A 24,692-nucleotide genomic window follows, 5' to 3' on the forward strand; every position below is an offset into this window, starting at 1 on the left:
CATGACCTCAACATTGTCTCCTACATGGACAACACCCAGTTAATCATAGCAATGGATCTGACCTAAACATATAACTGACTGAGGCTGCAGAGCAATGGATCTGACCTAAACATACAACTGACTGAGGCTGCATAACAATAGATCTGACCTAAGCATACAACTGACTGAGGCTGCAGAGCAATGGATCTGACCTAAGCATACAACTGACTGAGGCTGCAGAGCAATGGATCTGACCTAAACATACAACTGATGGGGGTGCTGAGCATTGGATCTGACCTAAGCATACAACTGACTGAGGCTGCAGAGCAATAGATCTGACCTAAGCATACAACTGACTGAGGCTGCAGAGCAATGGATCTGACCTAAACATACAACTGACTGAGGCTGCAGAGCAATGGATATGACCTAAGCATACAACTGATTGAGCCTGCAGAGCAATAGATCTGACCTAAACATACAACTGACTGAGGCTGCAGAGCAATGGATCTGACCTAAACATACAACTGACTGAGGTTGCAGAGCAATGGATCTGACCTAAACATACAACTGACTGAGGCTGCAGAGCAATAGATCTGTCCTAAACATACAACTGACTGAGGCTGCAGAGCAATAGATCTGACCTAAGCATACAACTGACTGAGGTTGCAGAGCAATGGATCTGACCTAAACATACAACTGACTGAGGCTGCATAGCAATAGATATGACCTAAGCATACAACTGACTGAGGCTGCAGAGCAATAGATATGACCTAAACATACAACTGACTGAGGCTGCAGAGCAATAGATATGACCAAAGCATACAACTGACTGAGGCTGCAGAGCAATAGATATGACCAAAGCATACAACTGACTGAGGCTGCAGAGCAATAGATATAACCTAAACATACAACTGACTGAGGCTGCAGAGCAATGAATCTGACCTAGGCATACAACTGACTGAGGCTGCAGAGCAATAGATATGACCTAAACATACAACTGACTGAGGCTGCAGAGCAATAGATATGACCAAAGCATACAACTGACTGAGGCTGCAGAGCAATAGATATAACCTAAACATACAACTGACTGAGGCTGCAGAGCAATGAATCTGACCTAGGCATACAACTGACTGAGGCTGCAGAGCAATGGATCTGACCTAAACATACAACTGAATGAGGCTGCAGAGCAATGGATCTGACCTAAACATACAACTGACTGAGGCTGCAGAGCAATGGATCTGACATAAACATACAACTAACTGAGGCTGCAGAGCAATAGATATGACCTAAGCATACAACTGACTGAGGCTGCAGAGCAATAGATCTGACCTAAACATACAACTGACTGAGGCTGCAGAGCAATGAATCTGACCTAAACATACAACTGACTGAGGCTGCAGAGCAATAGATATGACCTAAGCATACAACTGACTGAGGCTGCAGAGCAATAGATCTGACCTAAACATACAACTGACTGAGGCTGCAGAGCAATGGATCTGAGCTAAGCATACAACTGACTGAGGCTGCAGAGCAATGGATCTGACCTAAACATAAAACTGACTGAGGCTGCAGAGCAATGGATATGACCTAAGCATACAACTGACTGAGCCTGCAGAGCAATAGATCTGACCTAAACATACAACTGACTGAGCCTGCAGAGCAATAGATCTGACCTAAACATACAACTGACTGAGGCTGCAGAGAAATGGATCTGACCTAAGCATACAACTGATGGGGGTGCTGAGCATTGGATCTGACCTAAGCATACAACTGACTGAGACTGCAGAGCAATGGATCTGACCTAAACATACAACTGACTGAGGATGTTACTGCATACCACCTATCTGGATCGTTCATTTTGTTTTTTCTGCAGACTGCAGAGTAAAGGAAGGAGAGGTCGGAGTCAAGGTGCCAGTGCGATTCAAGATTAATTCATTCATGCAGGTAGGAAACAACAGGTACAGCTCCTTCTTCTGACGCATTTTGCGCATGCATACATGCGCTTCCTCAGAGAAGCAAACAACAGATGGGGGTGCAGAGCTAGGGATCTGACCTAAGCATACAACTGACTGAGCCTGCAGAGCAATAGATCTGACCTAAACATATAACTGACTGAGGCTGCAGAGCAATAGATCTGACCTAAACATATAACTGACTGAGGCTGCAGAGCAATAGATCTGACCTAAACATACAACTGACTGAGGCTGCAGAGAAATGGATCTGACCTAAGCATACAACTGATGGGGGTGCTGAGCATTGGATCTGACCTAAGCATACAACTGACTGAGACTGCAGAGCAATGGATCTGACCTAAACATACAACTGACTGAGGATGTTACTGCATACCACCTATCTGGATCGTTCATTTTGTTTTTTTCTGCAGACTGCAGAGTAAAGGAAGGAGAGGTCGGAGTCAAGGTGCCAGTGCGATTCAAGATTAATTCATTCATGCAGGTAGGAAACAACAGGTACAGCTCCTTCTGACGCATTTCGCGCATGCATACATGCGCTTCCTCAGAGAAGCAAACAACAGATGGGGGTGCAGAGCTAGGGATCTGACCTAAGCATACAACTGATGGGGGTGCAGAGCTAGGGATCTGATTTAAGCATACAACAGATGGGGTTGAAAAGCAATGGGTCCTACTTAAGCATAGAACTCGGTCTACAGAGCAAAGGATTTGCTTTAAGCACACAACTGACGGGGACAGCAGAGCAATGGGTTTGACCTAAGCATACAACTGATGGGAGGTGAAGAACAATGGGTCAGCTTTAAGCACACAACTGACGGGGACAGCAGACCACTGAGTTTGACCTAAGCCTACAACTGATGAGAGGCACAGAGAAATAGGTTTTTCCTATGCATATGGGGGCCTGATAGTAATTGGTCTGAAATAAGTATGCAACTGACTGTGGTGTCATTGGTTCAAACAAAAGACTTTGATCTTACCTAAGCATAAAATTGATGGGGCTGCAGAGATATGGGTCATCAAGACTAATGTTAGATTCTATTAGAAAATGATTGTGTTATTGTTGATTCTGTAAGTTGTTTGATTTTTCTAGCACAATTATTTCTATTAGCATTTTAATAAACAGGTATTATAGAACCATAACCACTGGACAGTGATAGGGATATTGCATCATATTCCAAACTCAAAATACTCTTCAGCAGCTGTTGTTTGTAATCACATTGCTAAGTTTGTATCTCTTTGTTCTACATGGGTGTTACAGAGTCACCAATGCGTTATGTCACATGCTTAAGCATCATACTGTAGTGCATAAATATCCAGCCTTAGCAAAGCCAAGCTCCAGACATACCAGGTTCTGTACTTGACTCTCAGCCACCTGCATCTTTAGCAGCCATGAGATTGTTTTTCCTCTTTCTTGTCCTGATCCAGTATTTGCTTGTGCCCAGCCAAGGTGGTAAGTGTTTTAGAAGAGGCTGACACCAACTCAAATCATCTTCCAACACAAGCATAAGATCTGTCAAACATCTCACCAGGGGGAATACACATTCAGCACCCTAATACCTTATGTACACATGCACAGTAGCACACTCAGTAAAACACCTGCACAGTAACACACTCACAGTAGTACAGCTTACTATATACCTTATGTACACTTGCACAGAAACACACTCACAGTAGTACAGCTTACTATATACCTTATGTACACTTGCACAGAAACACACTCACAGTAGTACAGCTTACTATATACCTTATGTACACTTGCACAGAAACACACTCACAGTAGTACAGCTTACTATATACCTTATGTACACTTGCACAGAAACATACTCACAGTAAAACACCTGCACAGTAACACACTCACAGTAGTACAGCTTACTATATACCTTATGTACACTTGCACAGTAACACACTCACAGTAGTACAGCTTACTATATACCTTATGTTCACTTGCACAGAAACATACTCACAGTAAAACACCTGCACAGTAACACACTCAAAATAGTACAGCTTACTATATACCTTATGTACACTTGCACAGAAACATACTCACAGTAAAACACCTGCACAGTAACACACTCACAGTAGTACAGCTTATTATATACCTTATGTACACTTGCACAGTAACACACTCGCAGTAGTACAGCTTACTATATACCTTATGTACACTTGCACAGTAGCACACTCAGTAAAACACCTGCACAGTAACACACTCACAGTAGTACTGCTTACTATATACCTTATGTACACTTGCACAGTAACACACTCACAGTAGTACAGCTTACTATATACCTTATGTACACTTGCACAGTAACACACTCACAGTAGTACAGCTTACTATATACCTTATGTACACTTGCACAGAAACACACTCACAGTAAAACACCTGCACAGTAACACACTCACAGTAGTACAGCTTACTATATACCTTATGTACACTTGCACAGTAGCACACTCAGTAAAACACCTGCACAGTAACACACTCACAGTAGTACTGCTTACTATATACCTTATGTACACTTGCACAGTAACACACTCACAGTAGTACAGTTTACTATATACCTTATGTACACTTGCACAGAAACACACTCACAGTAAAACACCTGCACAGTAACACACTCACAGTAGTACAGATTACTATATACCTTATGTACACTTGCACAGTAGCACACTCAGTAAAACACCTACACAGTAACACACTCACAGTAGTACAGCTTCCTATATACATTATGTACACTTGCACAGTAGCACACTCAGTAAAACACCTGCACAGTAACATACTCACAGTAGTACAGCTTACTATATACCTTATGTACACTTGCACAGTAGCACACTCATTAAAACACCTGCACAGTAACACACTCACAGTAGTACAGCTTACTATATACCTTATGTGCACTTGCACAGTAACACACTAACAGTAGTACAGCTTACTATATACCTTATGTACACTTGCACAGTAGCACACTTAGTAAAACACATGCACAGCAACACACTCACAGTAGTATAGTTTACTATATACCTTATGTACACTTGCACAGTAGCACACTCAGTAAAACACCTGCACAGTAACACACTCACAGTAGTATAGCTTACTATATACCTTATGTACACTTGCACAGAAACACACTCACAGTAAAACACCTGCACAGTAACACACTCACAGTAGTACAGCTTACAATATACCTTATGTGCACTTGCACAGAAACATACTCACAGTAAAACACTTGCACAGTAACACACTCACAGTAGTATAGCTTACTATATACCTTATGTACACTTGCAAAGTAACACACTCACAGTAAAACACCTTCACAGTAACACACTCACAGTAGTACAGCTTACTATATACCTTATGTGCACTTCCACAGTAACACTCTCATAGTAAAACACCTGCACAGTAATACACTCACAGTAGTACAGCTTACTATATACCTTATGTGCACTTGCACAGTAACACACTTACAGTAGTAAAGCTTACTATATACCTTATGTACACTTGCACAGAAACACATTCACAGCAAGCACCTGCACAGTAACACACTCACAGTAGTACAGCTTACTATATACCTTATGTACACTTGCACAGTAGCACACTCAGTAAAACACCTGCACAGTAACACATTCACAGTAGTACAGCTTACTAAATACCTTATGTACACTTGTACAGAAACACACTCACAGTAAAACACCTGCAGAGTAACACACTCACAGTAGTACAGCTTACTATATACCTTATGAACACTTGCACAGTAACACACTCACAGTAAAACACCTGCACAGTAACACACTCATAGTAGTACAGCTTACTATATACCTTGTGTGCACTTGCACAGTCACACACTCACAGTAGTACAGCTTATTATATACCTTTATGTACACTTGCACAGAAACACACTCACAGTAAGCACCTTCACAGTAACACACTCACAGTAGTACAGCTTACTATATACCTTATGTACACTTGCACTGTAGCACACTCAGTAAAACACCTGCACAGTAACACATTCACAGTAGTACAGCTTACTATATACCGTATGTACACTTGCACAGTAGCACACTCAGTAAAACACCTGCACAGTAACACACTCACAGTAGTACAGCTTACTATATACCTTATGTACACATGTACATTAACACACTCACAGTAAAACACTTGCACAGTAACACACTTGCAGTAGTACAGCTTACTATATGCCTTATGTACACTTGCACAGTAACACACTCACAGTAGTACAGCTTACTATATACCTTATGTGCACTTGCACAGTAACACACTCACAGTAAAACAAATGCACAGTAACACACTCACAGTAGTACACCTTATGTACACTTGCACAGTAATACACTCACAGTAAAACACCTTCACAATATCACACAGTAGTACAGCTTACTATATACCTTATGTACACTTGCACAGTAACACACTCACAGTAGTACAGCTTACTATATACATTATGTACACTTGCACAGTAACACAGCTTACTATATACATTATGTACACTTGCACAGTAACACACAGTAGTACAGCTTACTATATATCTTATGTGCACAGTAACACACTCACATTAGTACAGCGTACTATATACTTTATGTACACTTGCACAGTAACACACAGTAGTACAGCTTACTATATACCTTATGTACACTTGCACAGTAACACACTCACAGTAGTACAGCTTACTATATACCTTATGTACACTTGCACAGTAACACACTCACATTAGTACATCTTACTATATTCCTTATGTACACTTGCACGGTAGCACACTCACAGTAGTACAGCTTACTATGTACCTTATGTACACTTGCACAGTAACACACTCACATTAGTACAGCTTACTATATACCTTATGTACACTTGCACGGTAGCACACTCACAGTAGTACAGCTTACTATGTACCTTATGTACACTTGCACAGTAACACACTCACATTAGTACAGCTTACTATATACCTTATGTACACTTGCACAGTAACACACTCACAGTAGTACAGATTACTATATACCTTATGTACACTTGCACAGTAACACACTCACAGAAGTACAGCTTACTATATACCTTATGTACACTTGCACAGTAACAAATTAACAGTAGTACAGCTTACTATATACCTTATGTACACTTGCACAGTAACACACTTACAGTAGTACAGCTTACTATATACCTTATGTACACTTGCACAGTAACACACTCACAGTAAAACACCTGCACAGTAATACACTCACAGTAGTACAGCTTACTATATCCCTTATGTACACTTGCACAAAAACACACTCACATTAGTACAGCTTACTATATACCTTATGTACACTTGCACAGTAACACACTCACATTAGTTCAGCTTACTATATACCTTATATACACTTGCATGGTAGCACACTCACAGTAGTACAGCTTACTATGTACCTTATGTACACTTGCACAGTAACACACTCACATTAGTACAGCTTACTATATACCTTATGTACACTTCCACAGTAACACACTCACAGTAGTACAGCTTACTATATACCTTATGTACACTTGCACAGTAACAAACTAACAGTAGTACAGTTTACTATATACCTTATGTACACTTGCACAGTAACACACTTACCGTAGTACAGCTTACTATATACCTTATGTACACTTGCACAGTAACACACTCACAGTAAAACACCTGCACAGTAATACACTCACAGTAGTACAGCTTACTATATACCTTATGTACACTTGCACAATAACACACTCACATTAGTACAACTTACTATATACTGTATGTACACTTGCACAGTAACACACTCACAGTAGTATAGATTACTATATACCTTATGTACACTTGCACAGTAACACACTCACAGTAAAACACCTGCACAGTAACACACCCACAGTAGTACACCTTACTATATACCTTATGTACACTTGCACAATAACACACTCACAGTAAAACAACTGAACAGTAACACACTCACAGTAGTACAGCTTACTATATACATTATGTACACTTGCACAGTAACACACTTACAGTAGTACAGCTTACTATATATCTTATGTGCACTTGCACAGTAACACACTCAAATTAGTACAGCTTACTATATACCTTATGTACACTTTCACAGTAACACACTCACAGTAGTACAGCTTACTATATACCTTATGTACACTTGCACAGTAACACACTCACATTAGTACAACTTACTATATACCGTATGTACACTTGCACAGTAACACACTCACAGTAGTACAGATTACTATATACCTTATGTACACTTGCACAGTAACACACTCACAGTAAAACATCTGCACAGTAACACACTCACAGTAGTACAGCTTACTATATACCTTATGTACACTTGCACAGTAACACACTCACAATAAACACCTGCACAGTAACACACTCACAGTAGTACAGCTTACTATATACCTTATGTACACTTGCACAGTAACACACTCACATTAGTACAACTTACTATATACCGTATGTACACTTGCACAGTAACACACTCACAGTAGTACAGATTACTATATACCTTATGTACACTTGCACAGTAACACACTCACAGTAAAACACCTGCACAGTAACACACTCACAGTAGTACAGCTTGCTATATACCTTATGTACACTTGCACAGTAACACACTCACAGTAGTACAGATTACTATATACCACCTTATGTACACTTGCACAGTAACACACTCACAGTAAAACACCTGCACAGTAACACACTCACAGCAGTACAGCTTACTATATAACTTATGTACACTTGCACAGTAACACACTCACAGTAAAACACCTACACAGTAACACACTCACAGTAGTACAGATTACTATATACCTTATGTACACTTGCACAGTAACACACTCACAGTAAAACACCTGCACAGTAACACACTCACAGTAGTACAGCTTACTATATACCTTATGTACACTTGCACAGTAACACACTCACAGTAAAACACCTGCACAGTAACACACTCACAGTAGTACAGCTTACTATATACCTTATGTACACTTGCACAGTAACACACTCACAGTAAAACACCTGCACAGTAACACACTCACAGTAGTACAGCTTACTATATACCTTATGTACACTTGCACAGTAACACACTCACAGTAAAACACCTGCACAGTAACACACTCACATTAGTACAGCTTGCTATATACCTTATGTACACTTGCACAGAAACACATTCACAGCAAGCACCTGCACAGTAACACACTCACAGTAGTACAGCTTACTATATACCTTATGTACACTTGCACAGTAACACACTCACAGTAGTACAGTTTACAATATACCCACTAAATGTAAAACAGTTGTACTTTTACAGACCATCACAATAACCTATTTATAAAGACATACACTATACCCCAGTTTCCAAATACAAACTAATAGTAGAACACCTCTCCATATACAACACATGTGTGTATACACCTCTACAGTACAGCACCTTTGTGTATACAACTTAATAATACATCTTTCTGTATACACACTTACAGTACAGCACCTGTCTGTATACACACTCACAGTACAGCACCTGTCTGTATACACACTCACAGAACAGAACCTGTCTATATACACACTCACAGTACAGCACCTCTCTATATACACACTCAAAGAATAACACGTGTGTATACACCTCTACAGTACAGCAGCCGTGTGTATACAACTTAATAATACAACACCTGTCTGTATACACCCTCACAATACAGAACCTGTATGTATACACACTTACAGTACAGCACCTGTCTGTATACATACTCACAGTACAGCACCTCTCTATATACATACTCACAGTACAGCACCTCTCTATATACATACTCACAGTACAGCACTGGTCTGTATACACATTCACAGTACAGAACCTGTCTGTATACACACTCACAGTATAGCACCTGTCTGTATACACACTCACAGTACAGCGCCTGTACTCACAGTATAGCACCTGTCTGTATACACACTCACAGTACAGCGCCTGTCTGTATACATACTCACAGTACAGCACCTGTCTGTATACACACTCACACTACAGCACCTGTCTGTATACACACTCACAGTACAGCACCTGTCTGTATACACACTCACAGTACAGCGCCTGTCTGTATACACACTCACAGTACAGCGCCTGTCTTTATACACACTCACAGTACAGCACCTGTCTGTATACACACTCACAGTACAGCACCTGTCTGTATACAAACTCACAGTACAGCACCTGTCTAGACTCCGTATACATACTCACAGTACAGAACCTGTTTGTATAGGCACTTACAGTACAACACCTGTCTGTATACATACTCACAGTACAGAACCTGTATGTATAGACACTTACAGTACAACACCTGTCTGTATACACACTCACATTACAGCACCTGTCTGTATACACACTCACAGTACAGCACCTGTCTGTATACACCCTCACAGTACAGCTCCTGTCTATATACACACTCACAGTACAGCACCTGTCTGTATAGACACTCGCAGTACAGCACCTGTCTGTATAGACACTCGCAGTACAGCACCTGTCTGTATAGACACTCGCAGTACAGCACCTGTCTGTATACACACTCACAGTACAGCACCTGTCTGTATAGACACTCGCAGTACAGCACCTGTCTTTATAGACACTCGCAGTACAGCACCTGTCTGTATAGACACTCGCAGTACAGCACCTGTCTGTATACACACTCACAGTACAGCACCTGTCTGTATACACACTCACAGTACAGCACCTGTCTGTATAGACACTCGCAGTACAGCACCTGTCTGTATAGACACTCGCAGTACAGCACCTGTCTGTATAGACACTCACAGTACAGCAACTGTCTGTATAGACACTCACAGTACAACACCTGTCTGTATAGACACTCACAGTACAGCACCTGTCTGTATACACACTCACAGTACAGCACCTGTCTATATACACACTCACAGTACAGCTCCTGTCTATATACACACTCACAGTACAGCACCTGTCTGTATACACCCTCACAGTACAGCTCCTGTCTATATACACACTCACAGTACAGCACCTGTCTGTATACACCCTCACAGTACAGCTCCTGTCTGTATACACACTCACAGTACAGCTCCTGTCTATATACACACTCACAGTACAGCACCTGTCTGTATAGACACTCGCAGTACAGCACCTGTCTGTATAGACACTCGCAGTACAGCACCTGTCTGTATACACACTCACAGTACAGCACCTGTCTGTATACACACTCACAGTACAGCACCTGTCTGTATAGACACTCGCAGTACAGCACCTGTCTGTATAGACACTCGCAGTACAGCACCTGTCTGTATAGACACTCACAGTACAACACCTGTCTGTATACACACTCACAGTACAGCAACTGTCTGTATAGACACTCACAGTACAACACCTGTCTGTATAGACACTCACAGTACAGCACCTGTCTGTATACACACTCACAGTACAGCACCTGTCTATATACACACTCACAGTACAACACCTGTCTGTATACACACTCACAGTACAGCACCTGTCTGTATACACACTCACAGTACAGCACCTGTCTGTATACACACTCACATTACAGCACCTGTCTGTATACACACTCACAGTACAGCACCTGTCTGTATACATACTCACAGTACAGAACCTGTCTGTATACATACTCACAGTATAGAACCTGTCTGTATACATACTCACAGTACAGCACCTGTCTGTATACACACTCACAGTATAGCACCTGTCTGTATACACACTCACAGTACAGCACCTGTCTGTATACACACTCACAGTACAGCGCCTGTCTGTATACACACTCACAGAACAGCACCTGTCTGTATACATACTCACAGTACAGCGCCGGTCTATATACATAATCATAGTACAGCACCTGTCTGTATACACACTTGCAGTACAACACCTGTCTGTATACACACTCACAGTACAGCACATGTCTGTATAGACACTCACAGTACAGCACCTGCCTATATACATACTCACTGTACAGCACCTGTCCATATACACACTCACAGTACAGAACCTGTCTGTATACACACTCACAGTACAGCGCCTGTCTGTATACACACTCACAGTACAGCTCCTGTCTGTATACACACTCACAGTACAGAACCTAACTGTATACATACTCACAGTACAGCACCTGTCTGTATACACACTCACAGTACAGAACCTGTCTGTATACACACTCAAAGTACAGAACCTAACTGTATACATACTCACAGTACAGCACCTGTCTATATACACACTCACAGTACAGAACCTGTCTGTATACATACTCACAGTACAGCACCTGTCCGTATACACACTCACAGTACAGCACCTGTCTGTATACATACTCACAGTACAGAACCTGTCTGTATACACACTCACAGTATAGCACCTGTCTGTATACACACTCACAGTATACCACCTGTCTGTATACACACTCACAGTATAGCACCTGTCTGTATACACACTCACAGTATAGCACCTGTCTGTATACACACTCACAGTACAGCGCCTGTCTGTATACACACTCACAGTACAGCGCCTGTCTGTATAAATACTCACAGTACAGCACCTGTCTGTATACATACTCACAGTACAGCGCCTGTCTATATATATATACTCACAGTACAGCACCTGTCTGTATACACACTTGCAGTACAACACCTGTCTGTATACACACTCACAGTACAGCACCTGTCTGTATAGACACTCACAGTACAGCACCTGCCTATATACATACTCACAGTACAGCACCTGTCCATATACACACTCACAGTACAGAACCTGTCTGTATACACACTCACAGTACAACACCTGTCTGTATACACACTCACAGTACAACACCTGTCCATATACACACTCACAGTACAGAACCTGTCTGTATACACACTCAAAGTACAGCACCTGCCTGTATACACACTCACAGTACAGAACCTAACTGTATACATACTCACAGTACAGCACCTGTCTGTATACACACTCACAGTACAGAACTTAACTGTATACATACTCACAGTACAGCACCTGTCTATATACACACTCACAGTACAGAACCTGTCTGTATACATACTCACAATACAGCACCTGTCCGTATACACACTCACAGTACAGAACCTGTCTGTATACATACTCACAGTACAGCACCTGTCTATATACACACTCACAGTACAGCACCTGTCTGTATACACACTCACAGTACAGAACCTGTCTGTATACATACTCACAGTACAGCACTTTTGTCTATATACACTCACAGTACAGCACCTGCCTGTATGCACACTCACACATGTTTACATATATATATATATATATATATATATATATTTTTTTTTTTATTTATTATTAACTAATTCACATATTTAATATATAATTTACTTTTTTGGGGGGCTGGTTCATCTTAATCCTATTACATTGGTACATTATTGCCCTTTAAGAGGGCTCTGACAATTTTTTGGAGGGGCGTTCATCTTCAGCCTATCATATTGGCACATCCATGGCCCTTTAAGAAGGAGATCCTTTCAGCAGGGACCAAAGGGCTTCATGTCGCTATAGAAAGACAAAGTGGATTGTCATAAATTTATATATTAAAATGATTTATTTTTTATAAACACAAAGCTCTTTATGAAATGTGTGTGTGAGCAGAATAAGGATGCTTAACCTCTTGCTTCCCAAAATCTTTTCATGTATTGCTGTGTAATGTGTTATAACCCTGTCTGGCAGCAAAAGGGGTTAAAATTAATGTTGCCTGTTGTAATCATAAAATCCTTCCTCATATTTATGAATGACAAAAGTATATTAAGAATAAAAAAGCATTTCTTTTGACTATTGGAATTGCAACCCCTTTGGACCGTTACGTAGATTACATAATTATTACCTAATAATTTACGGCTAGATTACGAGTTGTGCGTTAGGGTAAAAAAGCAGTGTTAACAGGTCCTAACGCTGCTTTTTTACGCCTGCTGGTACTACGAGTCTTGAAGGTTTGGGGGCACCGCACACTTCTTTGGTCTTACCGCAAAATGACTTACGTAAACTTTGTAAAGTCTTTTTTCTATGGGACTTCCATAGCACTGCTATTACGAGTCTGTCCTGGGAGGCCAAAAAGTGAGCGGTACACCCTACCCCATCAAGAGTCCTAACGCCCTTAAAAGTCAGTAGTTAAGAGTTTTATGGTACAACGCCATAACATAAAACTCATATCTAAAGTGCTAAAAAGTACACTAACACCCATAAACTACCTATTAACCCCTAAGCCGAGGACCTCCCACATCGCAAATACTAAAATAAAAATTGTAACCCCTAATCTGCCACTCCGGACACCGCCGCCACCTACATTATATGTATGAACCCCTAATCTGCTGACCCCAACATCACCGGCACCTACATTATATTTATTAACCCCTAATCTGCTGCCCCCAATGTCCCCGCCACCTACCTACACTTATAAACCCCTAATCTGCCACCCCCAACGTTGCTGCCACTATAATAAACATATTAACCCCTAAACTGCCGCACTCCCGCCTCGCAAGCATTACTTAATTATTAACCCCTAATCTGCCGTCCCAAACATCGATGCCACCTACCTACATTTATTAACCCCTAATATGCCACCTCCAACGTTCCTGCCACTATATTAAAGTTATTAACCCCTAAACCTAAGTCTAACCCTAATTTAAATATAATTTAAATAAATCTAAAAAAATATTCCTATCATTAACTAAATTATTCCTATTTAAAACTAAATACCTGTAAAATAAACCCTAAGCTAGCTACAATATAACTAATAGTTACATTGTATCTAGCTTAGGATTTATTTTTATTTTACAGGCAAGTTTGTATTTATTTTAACAAGGTAGAATAGTTACTAAATAGTTATTAACTATTTACTAACTACTGAGCTAAAATAAATACAAATTTACCTGTAAAATAAAACTTAACCTAAGTTACACTAACACCTAACACTACACTATAATTAAATAAATGAACTAAATTAAATACAATTACCTAAATTAAATTAAATTAGCTAAAGTACAAACAAAAAAACACTAAATTACAGAAAATAAACAAATTACAGAAATTGAAACTAATTACACCTAATCTAATAGCCCTATTAAAATAAAAAAGACCCCCCAAAATAAAAAAAACCCCTAGCCTAAACTACCAATAGCCCTTAAAAGGGCCTTTTGCTGGCATTGCCCCAAAGTAATCAGCTCTTTTACCTGTAAAAAAAAATACAAACAACCCCCTCCAACAGTAAAACGCACCACCCACACAACCAACCCCACAAATAAAATACTAGCTAAAAAAACTTAAGCTCCCCATTGCCCTGAAAAGGGCATTTGGATGGGCATTGCCCTTAAAAGGGCAGTTAGCTCTTTTGCCGCCTAAACCCTAATCTAAAAAATAAAAACCAACCAATACACCCTTAAAAAAACCTAACACTAACCCCTGAAGATCGACTTACCGGGAGACGTCTTCATCCAAGCCAGGCGAAGTGGTCCTCCAGACGGGCAGAATTCTTCATCCAAGCCGTGCAGAACTGGTCCTCTAGACGGGCAGAAGTCTTCATCCAGACGGCCAATAGAATGCAAGCTCAATCCTTGTCACGTTATTACCTTGTTTCCTGCCATTTTCATTTTTTGCTTTGCACATTCCATGCTATACCTTTAAATTTCAATTACTTTTTCCACTCATTCATATAAATGTCCCATCAACCCTCACTACTTTGCTTGGTATTGAATTAGGTTAAGTCCTACTGAGCTACTGATCCCCTGTGCTTTTTACTGGACACCGGAACTCTCTCTGAAAGTGACATACTGTGACTTTGTTCTCTGTCACTTTCTATCTGTTTGTTTTGCCAAACTACCGCTATACTACATACCTTGTAGTAACTCTATCTCGAATCTCCTCTGTTAACGCTATCCGGACTTGGCTCTCAGTAGCTGCCTCTCAACGGATCATTCCGCGGTGACGTCACACGCCAGCTTCACGGAGCTACCCTCAATTCAACAAACAGCCTGCACCGCGGGACTCCACGCTCAAGACCCTCTCTGCCTACAAACCACACCGGTTCAGCCTGAAAGGTTTCACTTCTCTCAAAGGTATAAAGCTTGCTAAATACTTATGCTGTCAAAGTTCTTACATATTATTTGCAGTTCGTATGTCGAGTTTAACTCTGTACCTCTGTCTAGTTTTCTACTTAATTTGTTTTATGCAATTCAGCTTAGCATATTGTTTTGATTACCTTACTAAAACAGTTTATTACTAACATCCAGATTTACAAGAGCTCTGCTGCAGGTTTTAGTGTTTAAGATAGCACAGGTGGCAACAATAGAGTGCTTCCTTTTCTTAAACCTTCTCATTAAACTGCTGAATAGTTACATGAGGCCAGCACACTACCCTCTAGGTAGTTTATTTGCTTACCTCACACTCCTCAGCAACATTACCACATATTTAAATCTCAGCAGCTGCGGTCCTAACCAAAGTAAAATTTTTATCTTCTTAGAAATTCTGACTTGCCTGACAGAATACCAAGCCTTCCTTAACATGGACCCAGCTGAGATAACTGCACTAATACAGACTCTCAGCAACAGAGTTGATTTGCTCACTGACGGTCTCAATACACTCAAAGCTGAAAATGTTGCCTTAAAAGCTTACATAAAAGATTACTTAGAAACCAAGCTACATACACCAGAACCTCAAGTTAGTTTGCCTGAAAAGTTTTATGGTGATAGGGCACACTACAGGGACTTTAAAAATGCTTGCCTGCTTCTCTTCACGCTCAAACCACAGTCTTATCCTAATGATAGGATTAGAGTTTTGACCACTATTTCATTTCTTAGGGGGGAACCACGTAGCTGGGCAAACACTTTTTTTTAATCCAATGAGACTATTCTAAACTCCTTGGAAAAATTTTTCACTGCCATGGGTCAGTTATACGAAGACCCATTCAAACAACAGACTGCAGAAACAGCTCTTAGGGCTCTAAAACAAAAAAAAAGGTTGGTAGAAGATTATATTACAGACTTCAAGAGGTGGGCAAAGGATTCAGAGTGGAACAACTTATCCTTAAGGAATCAGTTTCGTCTGGGTCTCTCAGACGCGGTTAAGGATGAGTTGTCCCGAACTGAGCTTCCCACAACCTTAGAGGGTTTAATGAACCTCTGCATTACTATAGACAGACGTTTAAGAGAGAGGCAAAATGAAAGATCTTACCCAGAGGCTTATACAAAGAGACACACTACTACTACACCCTCCACTAGTAAAAATCAAGCTGAGCCTATGGAGATTGGCTTCCTTAAGGGGCCCCTGACTGCTCAGGAAAAGACCAGGAGAAGAGAGAATAATCTATGCCTTTATTGTGCCTCGGACGAACACTCCGTAAAGGAATGTCCATCTCTTCTGAAAACTAGTAAGGGTGAGTCCCATAACCCTTTAACTTGTTGCAACACTATTGATTTAAGAAACCCCTACTGTAAACTCTCCCTTTCTTTTCAGTGGGATCTCCACCGCCTCCAGGTTCCCGCAATTATTGATTCAGGAGCTACTGCCTGTTATGTAGATAAGGAATTTACACTTGTAAATAAAATCCCACTCATGCAAAAGAAATCTCCTGTTTTATTGAGAGGTATTGACGGTAGACCTATTTCATCCGGTCCTGTTCAGTACCAAACTATACCTCTCCTAGTTACTACCCAAGAACATCATACTGAATATCTTACATTTGATGTTATTTCATCTCCTGTGTCCCCAGTTATCCTGGGATTAAATTGGTTAATGTTACATAACCCATCTATTTCATGGAACACACTTTCTCTCTCATTCAATTCAAAGTTTTGTACCACTACTTGTTTTCCAGTAAACATCATGCACACAGTCTTATCAAAACCAGATTTACACTTACCTGATGAGTACAAAGATTTTGCTGACGTTTTTAGTAAGACTGAATCCGAAAATTTACCTCCCCATAGGAAATATGACTGCCCTATCGACCTCATACCGGGAGCACAAATTCCATATGGGCACATATTTCCCCTTTCCAAACCTGAACTCGCCCACTTAAAGGATTATCTAGAAGATAACCTAAGAAAAGGCTTTATACGCCCATCCACTTCGCCAGCAGGAGCCGGCATTTTCTTTGTTAAGAATAAGGACGGCTCCTTACGGCCTATTGTGGATTACAGGCAGTTAAACAAAGTCACAATAAAGAACAGGTACCCTCTACCACTAATTCCGGAATTGATAGAAAGGTTGGAAGGGGCAAATTATTTTACTAAATTAGATCTTAGGGGAGCATATAATCTTATCCGTGTTAGAAGTGGCGATGAGTGGCTGACGGCGTTTCGTACTAGGTACGGACTATATGAATACACCGTCATGCCTTTTGGCCTGTGCAACGCCCCTGCCACTTTTCAACACCTAATCAATGACCTTTTTCGGGATTTCCTTGATGTTTTTCTTGTCATTTATTTGGATGACATATTGATTTATTCCAGAAATTTGGCTGAACATACTCTACATGTTAGACAGGTCCTTTCTAGGTTACGCAGTAACTTCTTATATGCTAAAGCTGAAAAGTGCATTTTCAATTCCCAAAACATTACTTTCCTAGGGTATGAAATAAATTCAACTGGCATCCGTATGGAAGATGCAAAAATCAGGGCGATTGTAGATTGGCCTACTCCCAAGTCTAGAAAAGAGGTTCAGAGTTTTCTTGGCTTTGCGAACTTCTATCGCAAATTTATAAAGAATTTTTCCAGCATAACCAAACCACTAACTAATCTCACGAAAACTACTACTGTTTTTCATTGGGATGAAACAACCCAGAAGGTTTTTAACCATCTTAAAATGAGATTCACCACTGCACCTATTCTAAGGTTTCCAAACCCCAACCTACCTTACACTCTGGAGGTAGATGCTTCAGATGTTGCGGTAGGCGCAGTTCTTTCACAGCGCCAAGGTATCGATAAACCGTTACATCCAGTCGCTTTCTACTCCCACGGTTTATCTACCTCGGAACAAAATTATCCCATCGGCGATAAAGAATTGCTGGCAATCAAGATGGCACTTGAGCACTGGCGACACCTACTTGAGGGCACCACCGTTCCAACGGTTATTTATACGGATCATCGAAACCTTCAGTACCTTAAAACAACAAAAATTCTATCCTCTAGACAGGTTAGATGGAGCCTTTTCTTTTCTAGGTTCAATTTTCAAATCGTGTACCGTCTTGCAAATAGAAACCATAAGGCTGATGCTTTATCTAGATTGCCCACTTACACCCGTTCCAAGACTCCTGAGAACACTGTTATTCCTTTGCAGAACTTTCTATCTTTTGCTATTGACTCCAAGTCGTATCTCCAACAGGAACAAAACAACAATTTATCCAAACCTTTGTCTCAATTACAGAAGAAACAGGATGTTTTTTTCTATTTCCAAGACAAATTGTATATTCCTCCTAGCCTAAGAAAGATGGTACTCTCATCCTCTCATGATTCTCTACTCGCAGGACACCCAGGTCTTAAGAAAACCCAAGAACTTATTGGACGTACTTACTGGTGGCCTGGTATAACACATGACATCAGCACTCATATCACCTCTTGTGCACAATGTACCACTTCTAAAAAGGCAAAACATTCCCCCTATGGATTACTTATACCTCTACCGACTCCTACTCGGCCTTGGTTGGAAATCGCAGTAGATTTCATCGTAGATCTGCCAAAATCCGATAACAAGACTACTATTCTTGTAGTTGTTGATCTGTTCAGTAAAATGTCCCCTTTTCATTCCCTACCATAAGCTCCCAACAGCCTCAGAAACTATCCATCTGCTCATTTCCCACGTTTTCAAACATCATGGTATTCCTAACAGCATACTAAGTGACTGGGGTACCCAATTTTCTAGTAGGCTATGGACTGAATTCTGCAAAATCTTCTCCATCGACAAGAAACTGAGCACCGCTTACCATCCTCAGACAAACGGGCAAACTGAGAGGACGAATCAATGGCTCGAGCAATTTCTCAGAACCTATTGTTCCTCACAGCCTCTCACTTGGTCCTCTCATCTCCCTTATGCAGAATTCTGTTTCAACAATACCGTCCACTCAACTACCAATAAAACCCCATTTTTTGTGAACTATGGTTTCCACCCCAGGTTTCAGATTCTTCCAGATGATCAATGCACTTCGCTCAATGTAAGTGAACTCTCGGATCTCATTTCTTCTAACTTTGCTCTCATACAGGCAGCTATAGACGAGGCGAAGAAAACTCAAAAGTTCTATTACGATAAGAAGATGTTACCTTCACCTAAATACGCTATCGGAGACCTAGTGTGGTTATCCACAAGAAATCTCAAACTCAATACTCCTTCGAGGAAACTATCACCTTTATTCATTGGACCGTATCCTGTTTCTCAACTCATCAACCCCAATGCTGTTCGCCTCAAGCTGCCAGAAACCATGAGAATTCATCCTACTTTCCACGTCTCCCTGTTGAAACCCTAGAGGGCACTCAGGGATTCTTTTCCCCCCACTCCAGATCCTTCCATACTTGCGGATCCTAACATGGAATATGAGGTGCATTCGATCTTGGATTCCAGACGTGCCCGGGGTTCTCTCCAGTATCTGATCCGTTGGAAGGACTTCTCTCCCGATGATGACTCTTGGGAGCCTGCCTCTAACATCTCGGCTCCCCGGTTGGTTGCCCTGTTTCATCTTCGGAACCCGGACCGTCCAAGACCCTGAGCACCGGGGTTGCTCCTTGAGGGGGGGTCCTGTCACGTTATTACCTTGTTTCCTGCCATTTTCATTTTTTGCTTTGCACATTCCATGCTATACCTTTAAATTTCAATTACTTTTTCCACTCATTCATATAAATGTCCCATCAACCCTCACTACTTTGCTTGGTATTGAATTAGGTTAAGTCCTACTGAGCTACTGATATCCCCTGTGCTTTTTACTGGACACCGGAACTCTCTCTGAAAGTGACATACTGTGACTTTGTTCTCTGTCACTTTCTATCTGTTTGTTTTGCCAAACTACCGCTATACTACATACCTTGTAGTAACTCTATCTCGAATCTCCTCTGTTAACGATATCCGGACTCGGCTCTCAGTAGCTGCCTCTCAACGGATCATTCCGCGGTGACGTCACACGCCAGCTTCACAGAGCTACCCTCAATTCAACAAACAGCCTGCACCGCGGCAGTCCACGCTCAAGACCCTCTCTGCCTACAAACCACACCGGTTCAGCCTGAAAGGTTTCACTTCTCTCAAAGGTATAAAGCTTGCTAAATACTTATGCTGTCAAAGTTCTTACATATTATTTGCAGTTCGTATGTCGAGTTTAACTCTGTACTCTGTCTAGTTTTCTACTTAATTTGTTTTATGCAATTCAGCTTAGCATATTGTTTTGATTACCTTACTAAAACAGTTTATTACTAACATCCAGATTTACAAGAGCTCTGCTGCAGGTTTTAGTGTTTAAGATAGCACAGGTGGCAACAATAGAGTGCTTCCTTTTCTTAAACCTTCTCATTAAACTGCTGAATAGTTACATGAGGCCAGCACACTACCCTCTAGGTAGTTTATTTGCTTACCTCACACTCCTCAGCAACATTACCACATATTTAAATCTCAGCAGCTGCGGTCCTAACCAAAGTAAATTTTTTATCTTCTTAGAAATTCTGACTTGCCTGACAATCCTATTGGCTGATTGGATCAGCCAATAGGATTTTTTTTACCTTAATTCTGATTGGCTGATAGAATTCAGCCAATCGGAATCTAAGGGACGCCATCTTGGATGACGTCACTTAAAGGTACCTTTATTCTGTTTTAGTCATCGGATGAAGAGGATGCTCCGTGTCGGATGTCTTGAAGATGGACCCGCTCCATGCGGATGAAGATAGAAGATGCCGTCTGGATGAAGACTTCTGCCCGTCTGGAGGACCACTTCTGCCCGGCTTGGATGAAGACTTCTGTCCGTCTGGAGGACCACTTCACCCGGCTTGGATGAACACGTCTCCTGGTAAGTCGATCTTCGGGGGTTAGTGTTAGGTTTTTTAAGGGTGTTTTGGGTGGGTTTTATTTTTTAGATTAGGGTTTGGGCGGAAAAAGAGCTAACTGCCCTTTTAAGGGCAATGACCATCCAAATGCCCTTTTCAGGGCAATGGGGAGCTTAGGTTTTTTGGGTTGTGTGGGTGGTGGGTTTTACTGTTGGGGGGTTGTTTGTATTTGTTTTTACAGGTAAAAGAGCTGATTACTTTGGGGCAATGCCCCGCAAAAGGCCCTTTTAAGGGCTATTGGTAGTTTAGTTTAGGCTAGGGTTTTTTTTTTTTAATTTGGGGGGGCTTTTTTATTTTAATAGGGCTATTAGATTAGGTGTAATTAGTTTAAATTTCTGTAATTTGTTTATTATTTTCTGTAATTTAGTGTTTGTTTGTTTTTGTACTTTAGTTAATTTAATTTAATTTAGGTAATTGTATTTAATTTAGTTAATTTATTTAATTATATTGTAGTGTTATGATTCAGTGTAACTTAGGTTAGGTTTTATTTTACAGGTAAATTTGTATTTATTTTAGCTAGGTAGTTATTAAATAGTTAAAAACTATTTAATAACTATTCTACTTAGTTAAAATAAATACAAACTTGCCTGTAAAGTAAAAATAAACCCTAAGCTAGCTACAATGTAACGATTAGTTATATTGTAGCTGTTTTAGGGTTTATTTTACAGGTAAATATTTAAATAGGAATAATTTAGTTAATGATAGGAATATTTATTTAGATTTATTTAAATTATATTTAAGTTAAGGGGTGTTAGGTTTAGGTTTTGATTTAGGGGCTAATAACTTTAATATAGTGGCAGCGATGTTGGGGGCGGTAGATTAGGGGTTAATAAGTGTAGGTAGGTGGCGGCAACATTGGGGGCGGCAGATTAGGTGTTAATAAATATAATGTAGGTGTCAGCGATGTTGGGGTCAGCAGATTAGGGGTTCATACATATAATGTAGGTGGCGGCGGTGTCCGGAGCAGCAGATTAGGAGTTAATAGTAGGTGTCGGCGATGTCCGGGACGGCATATTAGGGGTTAATAAGTGTAAGATTAGGGATGTTTAGACTCGGGGTTCATTTTAGGGTGTTAGGTGTAGACATAAAAAGTATTTCCCCATAGGAATCAATGGGGCTGCTTTAGGAGCTAAACGCTGCTTTTTTGCAGGTGTTAGACTTTTTTTCAGCCGGCTCTCCCCGTTGATTCCTATGGGGAAATCGTGCACAAGCACGTTACACCAGCTCACCGCTGACTTAAGCAGCACTGGTATTGGAGTGCGGTAATGAGCAAAATTTTGCTCTACGCTCACTTCTTGTCTTTTAACAATGGGTTTGTAAAACTTGTAATACCAGCGCTGTAGGTAAGTGAGCGGTGAGAGAAAACTGCTCGTTAGCACCGCACAGCCTCTAACGCAAAACTCGTAATCTAGGTGTTAATTTTTTAACAAAAAGCAAATACATTTAGAAGGTAAATAATAAACAAACAGGCAACATCATTATAAGCTGTATTTGTGGATCTCTAAAATTTGTATTTAATAATTTTATTTGGATTGAGAGAATAATATCACTATATTTATTTATCCTTTAGGCAAGCCGTTTTACCCTCCTCCCATTTTTCCTCAAGATATGCGACGTGAGCTTCAGTTAGAAGAAACATTTGTGGATAGTGATGCTTTACAATAAAGAGATGAAGGACCTCAAGCAAGAGCGGTGTTCTGTTTCCTACAACATGTTGCATCCCAAAAAGATGGTCCAGCATTTGTCTGATTAAATATTTTACTGAATTCATCTAGAACTGTGTTTTTAGAGTCTTTATTTCTTTCATAACAATTATTATGGGGACAAAATCTTGATCCCTATAAATGTGTTTTTTTTTTATAAGGCACCGACATTACTGGACAGTAGAATGACTTACACTTAACTCAGATTTTATAGGTGTTGTTAGTTCAATCATCCATTAGTCAAAGATGTCCCCAAATTTCTTCTCCCTAAAGAACAGAAGTTTCAACTTGCTAGTTTTTCAGTCAGGAGGTTCAGCAGCTTCAGTCAGGAGATTCAGCAGCTTCAGTCAGGAGATTAAGCAGCATAAATCAGGAGATTCAGCAGCTTTAGTCAGGAGGTTCAGCAGTATCTGTCAGAAGATGCAGCAGTATCAGTCAGGGGATTCAGCAGCTTTAGTCAGGAGATTCAGCAGCATAAATCAGGAGATTCAGCAGCTTTAGTCAGGAGATTCAGCACTATCTGTCAGGGGATCAGGGCCGCCATCAGGGGGTGACAGGGATGACTCCTGTCAGGGGCCCAATGGGCTAGGGGGGCCCCATGAGGCAAGAACTACATTTTTGCAGCCACCAGTGGGTACTACAGCAGAGTGCTAATTGAGCATGGGAAATGTTATTACAAGGAGTAAAGTACTAGCATTTGAGAGGATTTCTGAGTGTGCACTAAATCACTATGCACAGTGTGAGACAAACTTGGCACTTTGTTTGTAGAGTGTGTGCCTGGGTCAGACGGCTGATCACTTTCATTTGCAGAGGAGGTAGGAATTACTTAGCAAATTTTTTTTATTTCTTTGTGCAATTTAAGATTGTAACTTCAGTGTGGTAGTAGTTGTATGGTGGGGCCAGGGGTCCATAAAAACACATTTTTTTAGCAGCAGTGTATTTATGATTATTTGACAATGCTGTAGAAATTCTATATTTAAAAACATGCAGAAATGTTTCCTCCTCAATAC

General features: G+C 40.6%; 1 long non-coding RNA gene across 1 annotated transcript; it reads left to right on the forward strand.

Moving 5' to 3' along the window:
* Nucleotides 1-3,260: 3,260 nt before the first annotated feature.
* LOC128655860 (uncharacterized) lies at nt 3,261-23,757 on the forward strand. Its single transcript, XR_008401928.1, has 2 exons — nt 3,261-3,399; nt 23,550-23,757. It is a non-coding gene; the product is annotated as an uncharacterized LOC128655860 (long non-coding RNA).
* The last annotated feature ends 935 nt before the right edge of the window (nt 23,758-24,692 follow it).

This window comes from Bombina bombina, chromosome 4 (genome assembly GCF_027579735.1).
Source record: "Bombina bombina isolate aBomBom1 chromosome 4, aBomBom1.pri, whole genome shotgun sequence".
NCBI lineage: Eukaryota > Metazoa > Chordata > Amphibia > Anura > Bombinatoridae > Bombina > Bombina bombina.